Source organism: Protopterus annectens, chromosome 14.part0 (genome assembly GCF_019279795.1).
Source record: "Protopterus annectens isolate FY-2018-M chromosome 14.part0, PAN1.0, whole genome shotgun sequence".
In the NCBI taxonomy this organism is placed as follows: domain Eukaryota; kingdom Metazoa; phylum Chordata; order Ceratodontiformes; family Protopteridae; genus Protopterus; species Protopterus annectens.
In genome coordinates this window covers 502,246,613-502,264,404 of record NC_056748.1, presented here as the reverse complement: position 1 = coordinate 502,264,404, position 17,792 = coordinate 502,246,613, and the positions used below count along the sequence as shown (strand labels likewise).

The 17,792-nt window shown below is 37.8% G+C and overlaps 1 protein-coding gene across 1 annotated transcript in view; it reads left to right on the top strand.

Annotated features, from left to right (window-relative positions):
* The first annotated feature begins 563 nt into the window (after positions 1–563).
* LOC122789070 (protein rapunzel-like) overlaps positions 564–17,792 on the top strand; it is a 33,779-nt gene continuing 16,550 nt past the window's right edge. Inside the window, exon 1 of the mRNA XM_044056263.1 lies at positions 564–696. The gene's annotated coding sequence lies outside the window, so the exon portion shown is untranslated. The remainder of the gene's footprint in view (positions 697–17,792) is intronic.

The window sequence follows — 17,792 nt, the reverse complement described above, 5'->3', positions numbered from 1 at the left end:
CACACACACACACATATATAATATTGTGTGGGTGTTTTTGTGTGTGTATCTGTGTTGGAAACAGCATAGTAAGAGTTTAGAAAAAGTATTATATTTTTCCCACTTGAGTATGGTTTAGATCCAGCTTCCTTTTTTCACTGTTTCAGCTGAAGCAGCTGTATATCTGTCTCATATTGGAGGGCAACTTCAACTTTTGCTCTAATGTCAGTTACAGTCAGGGGCACAAATATTTGATATATGCTAATAACAAACAGAGATAATGGGGGTGGGGGTATCAATAAGATTTAATGGGATATGCCACAGTAGTATTTTCCATTTACTTTAAGTCTTCACTGTCACATCTCTAGGGATGGTGAAAACAATCTATATTTAGACAACATTCTATTCCTTATGCAGACTTTACATTGCTGGCTGCCTGTAGGCTCCCCTTTGTACAGCTGTCATTTGATGAAGCATGTACAGGCATGTATGTGCTTCAGTGAATGTAAAATGGGAGGGAGCAGTCAGAACAGCCCTACAAGCTTTGTTGGTATAATCCACTCCTCCCCCTTGAACTACATGGATATGTTCCATGCAAGGCTGCTGGGAAAATGTTGTCAGTACGGAAGGATTATAAAGTGAGGAAGATGGATTAAGTTAAGTCACAAAGAGCAACAGGAGCAGAACTGATAGAAGTAGCTGTCCCAAAGTGTTTAGGTAATCTTACAGTTTTTATTTGTATGGAAACTTGCACATTTAGTAGACAAATTGGCTGCATTCTCATTAAATATTACACTGTTTGCTTGACTCATTTTAATTGTTGTGTCTGGAATATAAAGAGGCCTGCACAGATGGAAGTAGGAAATGGGATATAAATGTGTTCTGACCGGTTAACAGGAGAGAATTCATGACAATGTAGTACTTAGTTAAGAGTTATATGTTTATATATATATATATAAAAAGAGCAGGCTGTGTTGCACTTAACATATTCTGAATCTGCAGTATTTTATCAGGTAAACTCTGTTGCCTGGACGAGTTAATTTATTTCACTTTTTGAGCAGTTTAGATTTGAAGTGCATTTTGAGGTGATGTGTGTTTTTCGATTTGCACTATGAAGTATCAGATTAATTAATTGACTGTTGCTGACTGATATTTATTAGGCGAGATAGAAATGGCACAATAGTGTGTCTTCTTTTAACGAATTACCAGTAGTGCAGTTCTGCAATATAACACAAATAAGGGCTGATTATGGCTAAAACAAGAAGGGCTGGATGTAAAATCATTATTTTGTATGAATTATGAACAATTTTTGCAAGAAATGACTGGAGGTAGATAATGCTACATCAAAGTTATTTACATTGTGATTAATCTATAACAGATGTTTAACTCTGTAAAACATGTCCTGCTAGTAAATGACACTTACCTGCTGTGAACAAAACAGCTGCAGAGAAACTCACTTGCATTCAGTATTCCAGAGTCAACTCCTTGTTTTGGTTCTGTTCTGACTGTTTCTATAATTCATTGCACAGTATACAGAAAGTCAAAGAATGAAGTAAAGCATTAGGTCTGTTAGCCAGACAAATTTAAAGATTATAAAGAAGCCAAATGTGATCTTATCCTTTAATACAATATGTTGGCCACTGTAGATTGATTAAATACGTTCACTTCCTTCAGTTTCTTCATACAACGATAATGCACTTTCTCTACTCATTCACCAGTTCCTGCTTATAACTGATGTGAAAACTTAAGAGTTAGAAATATAGTAGAGCATTTTATGTCAACTGTATTAAATGTCTGCTTCATCAGCTAAATGTTATAATGTACCTGTACAGCTTTATTACAGAGATTTAAGACAAACACCAGGGTATGATTTCCAAAAGGTGCCAGTTAGGCTTGCCAAGATGTAGCCATCTGTTTATAATCATTTATCCAAACTGGAAATATCTGTGAGGTATAGTGTAGAGTTTTTAAAATATACAGAGCAGAAGCAAAATTTCACTAGAATCAGATAATTAACTCCATTCCTGTATTTATTGTGCTTGGGCCAGTGCAGTCACCAACTGTCACAGGGCTAATCACAGTATTCTGCCCTCATTTAAATTCAGATGGCTTGCATTAATCCTAAATAATTGCTTATGCTTGGTAACAACATGACCATGACATTTGGAACATTCATCAGCATGATTATTTCTACAGTTTTTTTCATAATTAATTTAATATTAAGCCGCACACCTGCAAATGAAATCAAGTTAAAAGCATCATTAAAGAGGATATTCATTCACACATCTTTATTTACAACTATAGCCATATTATCTGTAATTCATCTGTAGATCTTCATCAGTTTTCTCCACTGTTTTTAAAACATCCATAGTAGTGAGTTATCTTTTCTTCTATAGTTTGTTGTCCTTTTCCTTATGTTTATTTTTCTTACTAGTCTAGCTAGGTGTTTCCTAGACTTTGCAAAATTTCTGTCTTTAAATGTATTTTGGAGTTATTTACTAATCTCAATCTTTATAAGTTTTTTTTTTTGTTATTCTGCACCATTTTTGCTTGAGCTCTTGATGGGGTCATTCCTTCAAGCTTGCTTTGTTATACACTGAATATGACGTTTCATATTCATTATTTATGTGATTCTACGTATAATTCTGTAGGTATGTCAAACTTTCTGTATGTCTAGCTCTTTCCTTGTATGCATTTGCAAGTATATGCATGTATTTATGGGGACCTACTTTAAAAAAACAAAGATCAGTACACCAATGTTCATTTTCTCGAGACTGAAAATACAGAAAACTGATAAACCCACACACCAAAGCTTTCCCAGGGTAAGTAAACACTTGCCCAAACTTAAACTAAACACACACTAAAGTAATTAAACCCCCCCCCCCCCAACATTATGTACCAACTCCAGGATCACACTACAGTGGATGAAAGGGCACATTGTGCAAATGTTTACTTACCCAAGGAAAGCTTCAGCGTTCAGGTATGTCATGTTTCAGTATTTTCATTCTTGCGAAAATAAACGTTGTTCTGATCTTCAGTTTTTTAATGTGGATATATTTATGGATACTCATAAACTATACTACTTAGCAATTACTGTACCCCTTGCAATGAATATACTGCAGGATGCTTTCTGTAGTCCATGTTCTGTGCCACAGGATGCATTAAAAATAAACATTCTTGCATAGTATATTTTTTTATGGAGACATTTAAACTAAATTACAGTAATGAAACTCCTTTTTCATTCATCATCCGGTTGTAGACCACGATTATTTATTTCTTTGTTGCAGTAATTGGAATATTCATTTCTTAATTCAGTGGTTTAGATATCGGGTACAGTAGCATCTACATTAGCAGCATGGGTAAGCTGTTCTAACATTTTGTTTTACGGTGAAATCATCGGTGGTACTTAATCTTGAAGCTGAGGTGTAAGAATATTACACATTCTCGTTTGATATGCTGATACTGTAAGCTCAGAATTCAGAAGTACAGCACTGGTTTGTACACTATCAGTGGATTTTAAACATATTTATCTTGAATGATTAGCCTGAAATATAAAATGTGTCATTTGATGTGAATCTGCCTTCATTGTATGATTTCGGTGTTAAGAAAGTATGAGATATACTTATGCTTTATAACTGACAGTGTCAAAAAATGCTAAAAATATACCTTGACTTTCATGCAAACTCCTGTGCCATTCAAACTTACTAATACATGATAAAGAAACATTCTAACAGGAATATCTTTCCAGTTATTAGTTTTGAATTCTGAAAATCACATGGAAAAATATTAACTATTTTGAGATATAGTTTATGAAAGACTGTTCTTGCTTTGAATGAAATTATTTGGTCAGCCAATGTCCCTGTGCAACTTTTTGCACCAGGATTTGAATAGTGCTGCTACTCTTGGTTTCCGTAGCATTTACGAGTGACATAGTCTTAAAATAAGGAATATATTTATTTTTATACTCTGCATTGCATCATTTGAACCCTTGTGATAATGCATATAGGAAGATTTTTTTAACAAGTGCTGCCACTGAATATGGAGTTTTTAGGCCATTATGGCGCAGCATGATACCTCTGAGATCATCCATGTGCAACTAACATCGGGCAAATCTGCAATGCAAATTGTGGCTTGCTACTGATCACCCTCCATGACCCAGGACCACCACTCCACCTTTCTGGAGACGATGGAAAACATGAAGGTCCTACCGAACACCCTGATATTGGGCGATTTCAATTACCCTACCATTAACTGGGAAAACTACTCTAGTACAAACTCCCAGGCCCAGCACTTCCTGGAATTCATCAACTCAAATGCCCTGGATCATCTAGTAAACTCCCCTACCAGAGGTGAATATATATTTGACCTGGTCATCACCAACATGGGTGACAGGTGTTCCACACTGGAGGTCAACCCGCTACTGGTTAGATCGGACCACAAACTAATCACTCTAGATGTCCACACCCCACCACCACCCCCAACTAAGAAATCCACAGTAAAAAACTTTTCTAAAGCAAACTTCACCTGACTGAAGACAGAGGCGAAAAGTTTCACAGCCCCCACGTTAAAGGATAACACTGCCCAAGATGCAGAAACCTTTACAAATGCACTCTATGAGCACCTACAAGGATGCATGGTTCATGCCATCCCTAGCAAAACCAAGACTCGCTCCTCTAAGAGAAGGAAACCAGTCTGGTGGACCCCTGCCATAAACAGGCTATACAACAGAAGGAGGAAACTAGTTCAGAAAAAAAGTAAATCCCAAGAAAGAAAGACATCCCTGATCAGTATCAGCAAGAAACTAAGATCCCTCATAAAGTCATCCAAGGCTAACTTCGAAAGAAAAATAGCCAAGGATTCAAAAGATAACCACAAAGCCTTCTTTAGCTATGTTAAGAATCTAAGTGGCAACTCGTAGATATGTGCTGAACTAGTGCAAAATAGCAAAAAATATAGTGAACCTACTGATATTGCCAACATCCTGGCAGACAGATTCAGTGCAAACTTCACCCTCCTCTCACCTCCAAAAGGGCCCACAACAATACCGGAAAAGTGTAGTGTCCTGGAAATCACAGCCGCACAGGTGAAAACAGTCCTTTCAAAAACCAAAAACACAGCGTCAGTGGGGCCAGATGGTGTCCCAGGCTGTGTCTTGCACAAACTACAGAACGAACTAACCCCCCACCTAAACACGCTGTTCAACCTCAGCCTCTCCACAGGCTATGTGCCGTCAGAATGGCGCACAGCAACAGTTATTCCACTCCACAAAGGAGGGGCCACAACTGACCCTGGTAACTATCGCCCCATAAGCCTGACTAGCCTGGTCTTCAAGGCTATGGAGCGCATCATCATAGAACTCGTTAACAAAGACATTGGGAACCTCCAAACACTTGACCCGACCCAGTTCAGCTTTAAGGGCAGATCATACCTACTAAACCTGGTTGATTTCTTCGAGACAGTCACCAAGGCCATAGATGAGGGAAAGGTGGTTCACACAGCATACCTTGACCTCGCCAAGGCTTTCGACACCATTGTCCACTCGGGTATTGCAGAAAAACTCACCAGCTTGAACATAAACCCCTATGTCGCAAGATGGGTTACCAACTGGCTTACAGACAGAACTCACATGGTAAGAATAGCAGGCTCCAGGTCCGACCCTAAACCAGTCACAAGTGGTGTCCCGCAAGGCTTAGTCCTGGGACCCCTACTGTTTGGCATGTACTTCTCAGAAGTACAGGCAAATGCAGGAGGTCTATGGCTAATCAAGTTCACAGATGACCGCAAACTGAGAGCCATAATTGACTGTCCAGCTGACATGGACATCCTCCAAAAGGGCCTTACTGAGACAGACACCTGGTGTCAAAGTCATGGCCTCAAGCTAAATCCCAAAAAATGCATAGTCATCCTGTTTGGGGAAAAACAAAACTCCCAAGAATTACTACATAGGTGGCAGCCCCCTTAATACAGAAGAGGTAATAAGAGATCGGGGGACCTATCTTCTTTGACAATCATATTGCCAAAGTAGTTAAGAAATCCCTCTATGTGGCCCATCTAATTACTAAAGGGTTCGCATCTAGAAATAAAGAAGTTATAGTGCCCCTCTCCTCATCACTCATCAGACCCATCGTAGAGTACAAATTCCAAACTACATTAGGCAGAGCCCCTCACTAGCACTCTTCAAGAGAAACCTTGACGAGTGGACGGATAACGGAAAATACATCCCTGGAATCACTTCATTGGCTCTGCTTGACAGAGGATCAGTTAATTAATCAATGGGGTGGCAAAAGCCGACACACTCTGGCTAGGCTTATAAATGCCCTCGGGTAGATAGCCTAGTACCTACCTGTGAACCTATTATGAATTCAAACTTAGATGGTATATGTCTCCATCACGAACAGTGTACATTTTTTTGTAAATCCCTGTGATAATTTTAGAAATTGTGCATAATTGCATTTCCCCACTTATGACTTTTGCTAGAGTTGTGTATCAGTTATGTTTTTAGCTTTTTGAGTTGCTGCCTTAGGTTGGGGATGGGAATGGAACCTGTGACTACATTAAAGTGTTAGGAAAATCCCTTAGATTATAAAGGGAAGATGCATTAACATTTCAGAGTTATCAGTTTAACAGGTACAGGGCAAAGCCTTGAAAACACTTTGCCTCAGCTTAGCACTGATGTTACAGTGAGGTCTTTCTTTATATGACCACTTGAAAAGAAGAATGGAGTGCAGGTTTCTCCACTTAATGACATCCTTTTGTGTTTTATTTTTGTTCGCTCATTCTTTTCTACGTTTTTGGGCAGTCAGAAATGAATGGTTTCAAATCTCTTCGTGTAAACTGTATTTCTTACTTTTTATAAGTAGTAAGACATATGAATTGAAGTATAACCACACATCAAATTGGCTGTTCAAGTTCATGAAAAATAAAAATGGAAGTACATGCTATTGGATTGTGGTCATGCATTGCATCTGCATAGATGTTGGATTTCAGCTGTTATGTTTCTTTGAAAATGAGCACTCTGGGTGACATTATGCATGTACCTCTGAGCAGCCTGTAACATTTTTACCGGTGTGATGTTATATGGGGTTTTACTGATTGGTATCCCTGCAATAATATGGTCTTTAAGGCCTTTCTGCTGTACAGTTTTTCAGCAGTGTTAATATTGGTGTATCCATAGGAAGGATTTCATCTGCTGCAGTGTTAGTGACACAGAAATGCACACAACCTTGGTGCTGGAAGATGTCAATGATGTGGGTTCTATCGCCATTACAGGTAGTTGGCTTAATTTTCTATTATTGACTGTAAAGTGCAGCATAACGGTCTGCTGCAGTCCTGAGTGTGGCATCCTTTGGATAAGATGTTAAACCAAGGCCTGAGCTGGTGTTATCTCAGGTGAATATAAAAGATGCTTTCCTGGCCAAATTTCACTTTTGTCAGTATAAATATCATCTTTGGTCTTCCCTGAAAAGAGTCCACTAGCTTAGTGATAGTAACCTGTTCAACAAAAGCAAATAATATAAAAGAAAAGAAAAAAGAAAATATTATACGCCTTCCAGCAACAGGTTTGGTGTGTTGCAAAATCAAACTGTGATATATTTGTTTCAAGTATCAAGTCAATAGTAAGGAATAAAAATGACAAATAGTACAGAAAATTCAAAACATTATGGTTGTAACCCAGCGTGTGCAATGACACCAACCTTATTAGAGAAATAATTTATTAATCTGGCAGATCAAACCGGGGATTAAGGTTATGAGCTACTAATGAGCTCCATCATGTACTCGAGAGTTTGATTCCCTCAGCCCGCATTTGCTCTCTGTGTGACTTTGAGCAAATCACTTAAGCAGATAATACTTCCAGAGCATTCCTGAAAATAAGCTTGTGCCTTGCACTTTTACATTTAGCAGATTAATAAAATAAAATACAACCAATCAGTAGAGAAAGTTGCTGACAAGAAAAACAGTGAAACAGAATGAGACGTGACACAGGTCCAGCCTTTATTCCTGGTAAATTAGTGTTATGTACAGCAGTCATTCTGAGAAGTTGAATGTGGAAGATTGTAAGTACTAGGACTCTAAAATGGCACCAGGAAGGATGGATGTGGACAGGATAAGAAAAAAGGAGATTTGGAATATAATGATCGTTATAATACTACCTAAGCAATGGTAAGAAATACAAGTCATTAACCAGATATACTTTCATTTGGTCAACTAACGTGAATGTCCACATCCCAGAGTTAAACCATTCAATGTTGAAAATGGAAACATCCTATTGTGCACATGTTGAGGAAGAACCCACATCTCACACTTATATACTAGCTCAGAGATCGCAGAGTCCCTGGGAAAAGGGAATATTCCCCATCTGAGGATTGCTAATATCACACACCTGTCACCTATCTGTAGAGTCGACCAAATGAGGTTGATTTAAACAGTTGTTAACCAAGCTCCCTGTCAACCAAACCATCAGAACCCTATTAAATGACCAAGTAAATTAAAAAATAATAATAAAAAATAAACTGGGATGAAAATAGGCAAGGCATTATAATACCAGTATCAACTTCATTTTGGCAGAAGATACCAGGAGTACTGCCCCGCAGGTGCTAATTCATTAAGCAAGCGTCTAAGAGTGACAATGAAATCCATTCTGTCTAATTTCTTTACATGGGACAGGTCTTCACACAGCTGCACTGTAGGCCATTGAAAGCTAAACTACACAGTTTGGAATAAGAACACTAGTCTTTGGGTATACGTTAAACAAAGGCATGTGACTGGTGGAAAATATTAAAATAAGTATTCAATTATGCATTCTGGCATTAGATGAAATCAGCCTAGAAAAAGGATGTGTTTTATGTCCTCAACTTGTCTTTTTAAGTGTCTTAACTGGCAAATGTTCACTTTTGTGAATGACATGCCTGGCACACCTCTCTCATAGTCCCATGCAAAATGCTTTAGCTCCTACACATCAACATTTTTAAAACTATCTCTAAGGTCAAAAACCCTTAGAACAAGTTAATAGCACTTTTGCTAACCTCATGACCTTCTGTTGTGAAATGGGCTTGCTGTCCAAGACCCAGTATTGAAAGATGAATCAAGAACACAGCTGTAAACCCTCCCACCTACATCTGGGCAAAAAGTTTAAATTACTGCTATACAAGTCTGCCCCTCCAGAAAGTTTGCATAAAGGGATGAGTACTGGTCACCTGCCTGGGAATATTTTGCCTACCTGCACATACCAGGTAAAAGAACAGGCAGTGCAGTATAGCAAAGTTAAAATGACAAGCAGCAGCACATGACAGGTGAACAGACTACTGCCATCCAAAAATATCTTTATTTCATTCTGTTGTGATCCTCTAACTTAATACCAGGCGTAACCCATCACGCGCAATCCATAAATGGCGTTATAGCCTCGCATTTCCGTTGTTGAAAGATAAGGGGACTCTGGCATTGGTTTGATTTAAACACAAATTGTTGCATGGTTCCTAGCAAAGACCACTTGGCAGGTGGTGTCTGTCCAAAGTGTGAGACACACATACAGTCTGCTACTTGGTAGAATCATTTGTCCTCCGTACCATAAGTGGGCGATCACCACTAAACTCCATTAACAATAAAAAAAAAAATCACAGCAGAGCCATAGTTTTCAGGTATGACATATTATGAGGTATTCCACTCATTTCTACTCCCAGAAATATCTGCATGGTCTGCATTACAGGAAATTACAATTTTAAACTGCCCAATGGCATTAAGAAGTGTGTATTTCATACATTTATAATGATTAATTAAGCCGCATAAGCTACAGAAAGCCATTCTCTCAACAGCCATCCTTGTTGTTTGGTAGTACACAGATTTTCATAAATCTGATACTTACATTTGCAGAGAATATAATCATGAACATGATTATGAATAATAATTATAATAATTAATTATGAACATCAAATGGTGTTATGCTTGCCAGGAGCAAGCAGGGCTTAGAATGCCTTAACATAAGGAAGTAATGATTTGTTTTTATACATATCGGTAGAAAAGATTTCATCTGCAAGGACTCTCTGACTGTTAGTAGGGAACTCACAGCCCTTTTAGACAGCATGGTCTGTACAGGTGTTGGGACATATTTTCACAAATCACATATATAAAGGAAAGTCATGTCACCGTGGAAGAAAAAATTTTTTGGTAACTACCTACATGAAAAAAATGTCCTGTTTCAAAAAATGGAAATGTGTAGAGCATTTAAACCTAATTTTGGGGCACATGTATTCAGACAAGATGGTATGCACTTGTCAAGATCAGGGAAGAGAATTTGTGCAGCAGATATTTTACAATATTTAACGAACACAAGGCAGGATTTTTGCCAGATCAAAAATTTAACAGTTCATAAATAGCAACATTTGATGCATCTCTGGTTGTAATGCTATGCTAAGAGCAATAGTAATAGTCTTTCTTACTGGAAAATTTGCATTCCTATAAGATTGATGCTATTGTTTGTGAAACATGGTTAAAGAACAACAACTCAAAACCAGTTCTGCCAGGATATACTTTTTTTTACTGTAACAGACATTCTAACAAAAAAATTATATGGATGTGTTATGATGGGGATTAAAGGTAGTTATGAGACCTGTGACTATTAGATGTTCAGTGAGAACACCAATACTATAGATTGTGTAATTGTGACAATAAAAACTCTGGAACATATATCAATTGGAGTGTATAGACCACCAAAGTCAAGTGTTGATAACCTAGAAGAATTCATGCATTTCTTGTCTGAAACACAAGAGAAGAATAACAGTGGCTTGGGACTTAAATTTACCATAAACAATATGGAATATTATTGATTCAGCAACATTAGTAAAGAAATTGTTCATGTATGTTCAGGAACAGCAATTGTTTCCCTTTAAACAAACCTACCAGAGAATGGAACATACTAGACATTGTTTGTGTTCTTGAATAAATTACTGTTGCTTCATATCAAGTTTCAGCACTGTTTATGTGCAATGATGGGGTTGTAAAGGTTAGTTTATTGCTAGATAATTCTGCCAAATTGAAATCTAAGCAATGTACAGAAGAGTAACAACAGACTATATGGAAGAAAAATAATTGTTGTGTAAAACTAATTGGAGTGATGCGTTCAGTGGAAAAACTGCAGGAAGAATGTGGAAAGCTTTGAAAGAGAAACTGAATGGGGGAAAACAAAAAATGGTTAACATGAGGATCTAGGCACACAATGTCTGGAGGATATATTTCCATAAGAACAAGATACTTGAATAAGGTGAGAGACAAAAAAAACTATAAGAAATGAAAAGCAGGTCAAACTACAAGCCAGACAAACAAATTAAGCAGTGTGTGAGAAAAATCAAGAAAAATTTGAAGAAATGTCATATAAAGGTATTGAGCATAATAGGAAACCATTCTGTAGATGCATAAGATGTGGAAGGGGTCAAGGCATACAAACTGATGAAGTGATGAGGTGATAAGTTTGCCTGCCTATTGACATCCCGTTAACCCAGGATACAGAAATCAAATTAGATTACATTGAAAAAGAGCTGTGCAAACAGGATCCAAACAAAGCAGAAGGAAGAGATTAGTAATAATTACTGTATGGTCTTGCTTTAGTATTCTCGGGTATCATTATATCTATTTACTAGGTCGTATAAATATGGAGAGATTTCTTCAAGGCTGGAGACGTGCACTTATTAAACCTGTCTTTAAGGGAAAGGGGAGTAGGACAAACCCTTAAGTCCAGTTTCATGTTGTAGAAAAATAATGGAGAAGGTAATATTGGATAAGTTATTGTCAGAACTGGAAAGGCTGGGACTTGAAACCATATATCAGCATGCATATGCTGAACATGGATCACCTTTAACATAATCTTTGATAAGATAATAACAGCTATGAATGAAAATTAGTGCTGTGATGTAATTCATACAGATTTAACTAAAGCATTTGATAAGGTCATACACAAAACACCGATCAGTAAATTAGAACTAGGTATTGATGTACTTTTGATAAGATGGATAGCTGCATGGTTTACAAATAGGACATGGAAAGAACTATACAGCAATTGGACAGGTGAAATTCTTAGTTACTGTCAACGTGTCCCACAGGGCTCTGTCCTAGCCCCTGCTTGTTTAGATTGTATCTTTCAGATCTCTATTTTCTGTCCTACCCCCTGCTTGTTTAGATTGTATCTTTCAGATCTATATTTTCTGTCCTAGCCCCTGCTTGTTTAGATTGTGTATTTCAGATCTATATTTTCTGTCCTAGCCCCTGCTTGTTTAGATTGTATCTTTCAGATCTATATTTTCTGTCCTAGCCCCTGCTTGTTTAGATTGTATCTTTCAGATCTATATTTTCTGTCCTAGCCCCTGCTTGCTTAGATTGTATCTTTCAGATCTATATTTTCGGTCCTAGCCCCTGCTTGCTTAGATTGTATCTTTCAGATCTATATTTTCGGTCCTAGCCCCTGCTTGCTTAGATTGTATCTTTCAGATCTATATTTTCGGTCCTAGCCCCTGCTTGCTTAGATTGTATCTTTCAGATCTATATTTTCGGTCCTAGCCCCTGCTTGCTTAGATTGTATCTTTCAGATCTATATTTTCGGTCCTAGCCCCTGCTTGTTTAGATTGTATCTTTCAGATCTATATTTTCTGTCCTAGCCCCTGCTTGTTTAGATTGTATCTTTCAGATCTATATTTTCTGTCCTAGCCCCTGCTTGTTTAGATTGTATCTTTCAGATCTATATTTTTCATCTGAGGTGTTCTACAGTCTGTAAGCAGATGGCTTGAAATTGGGTAAATCGATTACATGTGTTACATATAGGGCATGTCTGCAAAAGAAAATGACTAAATTGAACATTTGGGCACAGGAGAATAATATTCTGATAAATACATAAAAAATTAAGCTCATGAGATCTGGGTAACCTAAACTGAAAGGCAAATATTTAATACAGCTCACAGTGATTGAAACTGTAGATTTAAGGACCTGGTATATATATGGGTTAGGGTTACCACCTGTCCCACTTTGCGAGGGGCAGAAAGGCAAATATTTAATACAGCTCACAGTGATTGAAACTGTAGATTTAAGGACCTGGTATATGGGTTAGGGTTACCACCTGTCCCACTTTGCGAGGGGCAGTCCCTCTTTGGGCAGTGTCCTGACAAAAAAATTGTATAAATGTCAAATGTCCTGAGATTTTAGGACAAAATTATTTCCTATATTTTATGTAATAGTTGCATAAAACATTTATTCTGTATCTAAAATACCTAAATGTTGTAAGAAACAGAATAAGCAACTAAAATGCTACAAGAATAAGCTTTTATTTAGGCAAAAAAGCTAAGTTATATGCTTTGTACTGACCTTGGGTATATGTTGGCCTGTAAAATCTGATGTTTGTACCAAAAATGTCCCACTTTGGCAATTTGAAAAGGTGGCAACCCTAATATGGGTATCTCCAGCTTTGAGTTTATCTAAGCATATCGACCAATTCGTTAATGACGGTTATAGAACTGTAGGTTGTATAAAACGATTTATAAAGTCTAGGAAATCAAGAAATAATGAAGTCATTGTTAGTTACATTAGACTTAAACCTGAGTATGGAATAACAGTATGGAACCTTATAAGAAAACAAGCATGAGTAAACTGGAAAGAGTACAGCAGAAATATACCAAGGGCATCCATTTATGTGAAAAGTTAAGTTATTATGAAGACTAATATATCTGAGTCTGTACAGTGGCTCATATAGATATTTAAAAGAAGACCTTATTCAGGTATATAGGCATTTAGAGACCACTACCTCTGTGAACATTTAGAGTTATCAAAAAGCAGTACAGAATCATCAGACACCCTATGTAGAAGATTCTGTAGGAATGAGAAGTGTACTATTTGGCTCTCTGAGAGAGCAACTGATGCATGGAATAGACTGCCAGTTACATTAAAGCAAGCACTAGTGTAGATATTTTTAAGAACAGACTGGATATTTACTATGGGAACAACTGTTTTGGAATATATTTGCAGGCTAGAAGGAAATTAATGCCCATGCTTGAAATATTTGTAAGTATGTAAATCAAAGGTAGAAGCTGTGGCAAAATGCAGTTGCTAAATAACCAGTACGGCTAAAGTTTGCTACCAAAACTGTGCTAATTGTATGACTACCTCCTTTTATGAGCCCCTAGTACGTAGGAGGAAGACGACAAACTACGGAAGTCCAGAGTAATGCTTGTCCATTACACTGAGAGCACACACCAGCAGACCTTGTTTGCAGAAGCCCATCAGCATTTTATGCCACACCTTTTTACAGTAAATTATTGTCATACTGATTATATCCAGCTGTTCCAGCCCTGTTTCACTGAACAGACTAGAGAACAACAAAGCACTCAGACAGCTGCTTTGACATCTTGTGGAATCTTGGCCCATGATTATGGATGAAAACAGACACAGTCCTGATTTTTTTTAAATGAAATATTAATTTTTACAGAAATGAAAATAACCCAAAACACAGTTGAGCTTTGAGTTTCTTCGGTCTAAGTTCAAACAAGCATAGGAGAAGTGAGTTGTTTAAACCAAACAATGCTAAAAATGCAGTTTGTTTAAATACTGTTTTGACCTGAGTCGTAGTTAAGTTATATGGTATTCTGAGTGGTCCTGGACCTGTGCCCTCAAACTGAAATTGAGCCCCCCGCCAAAAAAAGAACAAACTCTATTATCAAAGATTGTCACAGTTACTTATAAACGTTAACAAATAGCTTATGCAAACTCCTTGCTTAGTTACACTAATCTATTAAATACATTCTTTTTAAGAAGCTACAATAACACCATCAGCTTATTCCTGTAGCTGCACAAAATATAAAACTGTCTTGTGACAGTTCAATATTTCTTGTAGAAGTCAAGTCAGTAAACTTCCCCCAGTTCTAAGGGAGTCCGACTGACCTGCTGGCAACCATTTCAGCAGATGTTGAAAGTGTGAAGCCAGCTCATTAATACCACTTTCAGTGGACGTTGCAGTAAGCTCCAGGTGTTATATACACCTGCTTAATGTTCATACAAGAGCGGGGAAGAATGATAATGAGTTTAACCCCCTGAAACGGTGACAGCGCAGTTCCCTGAAACAGTTTTCGCTAGATTAAAAAGCTGACATATATAACAGAAATAATAGGTTTCTGCTCACCAGAAAATAGATAACCTTTCTCCTCTCAGTCCTGGAAGTAGCACAATACAGCAGAACTATCAGTGCTTCGAGGCACACTTTAGCTATTCCTGCATTCACAAGTTTCCCCAGAAACTAGTGTTTCATAATTCTGGGGCAAAGTCTAGCACTCCATAGTTTTAAGGAGAAGCTAGTGAAAATAATGCACTTCTCCACAGAAGGAACTGACTGTTTTCCCAAAGTCACTCTCACCTCCTCCCAAATGGAGGAATTTTAAATCTTGCTCTTAAAACCGCTTCACTCTACCTTAGATTCCACTAACTGTAGCTCCACTCTGCTTTAGCTTCTGGAGGAAGTTCATCCTTTCTTTTCATGCAGCCACTGGAAATCACGGGCCACCATACCAAATCAAGCCACGATGTATGGCATACTCCATCTTCAGCCCAACCGTGAGATAATTCTGACTACATGATTGCTGCTGTTACCTATGAATATAGGTCCACAGCTCTTTATCCTTATGAAATACTGCAGCAAAATTCCCAACATTATTTGTCTTACACTTGTACGCTGATTCCAGATATAAAGACACACATACAACCTTATCTTCATGTAATGTACTATTCTGTAATTGAGTCTAAATTGAGGAGATGTTATAATTCCAACAACAATAAAAAAATACATAATCAGGAGAAATTAATACCTTGTGTCTGCATTTTTGAGGTTTGATTGTGAGAAAAAACAAACAATGAGAAAAGACAAACAATGAATGATAGCAGTAATGTATTTTATCTGGATACTCACAGATTAATTTACTGTCCACCTGTCTGGTTTATTATATGAAATATACAATGGCCACAGTAATGTATTTTAACTGGAAAGCAAAAGAAATGCTGAACATTTCAATGTATTTCAGCTGTTTACTGACAAGTTATATAGTGCCCCCTAACAAGCCATACAAAAGAAGTAACTACATTCAGTGCACATCACTGAGGCCTGATTGTCAGGAAAATCAAGTAATATATTTCACTGGATACTCATACCCATTTAGAATGCCCCTCTAGCAGGCCATATCAAATCTTTCATCATGGATCATAGAAGTATATTTTAACTATGAGATCACAATCCTGGAAAAATAACCAGCTTTTGTTTTGAAGAGAATCTTCTAAAGCTCAAAAAAATCTAAAATCGAGAGCTGCAATCAGCTAATGTTGTTGTTGAGTCTTTCGGCTTTTCCCGGTTAGGGGTCGCCACAGCGGAACTCCGGTCCGCTAATGATTGGCAGTAGATTTTTACGTGCCAACTTGCCGGGCCTGATGCACAACCTTCAATGAAGGAACGCCCATTCACGCATGTCGCCACACAGAAGACGCTCTAACTGAGAATCGAACGGGGCAACGTCTTATTGTGAGCTGCAATTGGCTAATACGGTCTCTCAAATCAGATGTCCCTTGCTAATGGTGACAAGGCGTACTTGAGTTGGAGAGGGAAAGAAAACACTCTCTGTAATGGGAAGGATGAAATATCTGCTTAAATACACTCAAGACTCTATGCTTTCTGATGGAGAACCTTGTCATCAAGAATAATGATCAGATTACACATCAGTAATGTTTGGAAAAGTGGGAGAGGGCATCCCCATATGAGGCAATGTAGAGAAGAGGCTCTGGATGTACACCAAAAGTATCATGCTTCAGAAATAATGATGCAGGGAAAACCTCACTCAGTGGTGGTACACATTCTGTAGCTGAAATGCATGTACTTTGCCAGGCACCTGCTGTCTTCCGAATTAAGATCCCAATGACAAGATGAGAAGGTTGTAGAGAGTGAAGTATAAAGAGTTAGATGCTAGCATATTTTTCAGAATAATTATTTTATAGTGTAAGAGGATTATTGGCCATTGACTCAGTTCACTCTACCCCTTCACCAACTGTCCTACTTAGAAGTGAGATTGTTGGGACTAAGCAACAGATTGAAAAGGTATTTTGTGCTGCAGTAGAAAAAAGATACAACTTGAAAGTGTGCAAATGCACAGTAAGTAGTACCACCTAGTTCACCTATGCCCAAGACTGACCCTGTTATTACCCCGTTCTGTCCATGGAAACTTTCAATGTGGTGCAAGTATTGAGGAGATCAGTATTTGTTGTGATGGTGTTGTGCTGAGTCAGTCATGGTGACAGATGTTATTTAGTCTGAAACAAAGTTAACAGAAGAAAAAGTTTGAGTTGCCCAGCCTTCCTGGGTGTTACATGTACACTTTCTTATCTCTGCAGCAGCCATTATTCAATATGTTTCAGGCATATTTAACTCCTCTCTTTCCCTATACCGACCGGTTACCTTTACCCCTGGCAGTGAGTCTTCGGATTCACTAAAACAGTTCTTTAATTCATTCTTGGAACTGTCCCCATTGGGTGACATCTTTATCTCTTTATCCCTGTCTTTATTTCTAAACTCTTACTCTCCCATTGGCTCAACAAGTGTTTTCACATCATGTTTCACACATTTTTTCCATCTTGCCGTGGTGTCTAGGTTTGTCCTTGTAGCTTCCCTCTTCCACACACAGTTTTGACTAATTCTGTATTGTGTGCTTTCTGATAACCTAATCTTCTTTGTAATTGACGGAACTGGGCATAGACCTACATATATGTGGTCTTAGTACCTTGTACACTAGCAGGAGAATTTCTACAACTCT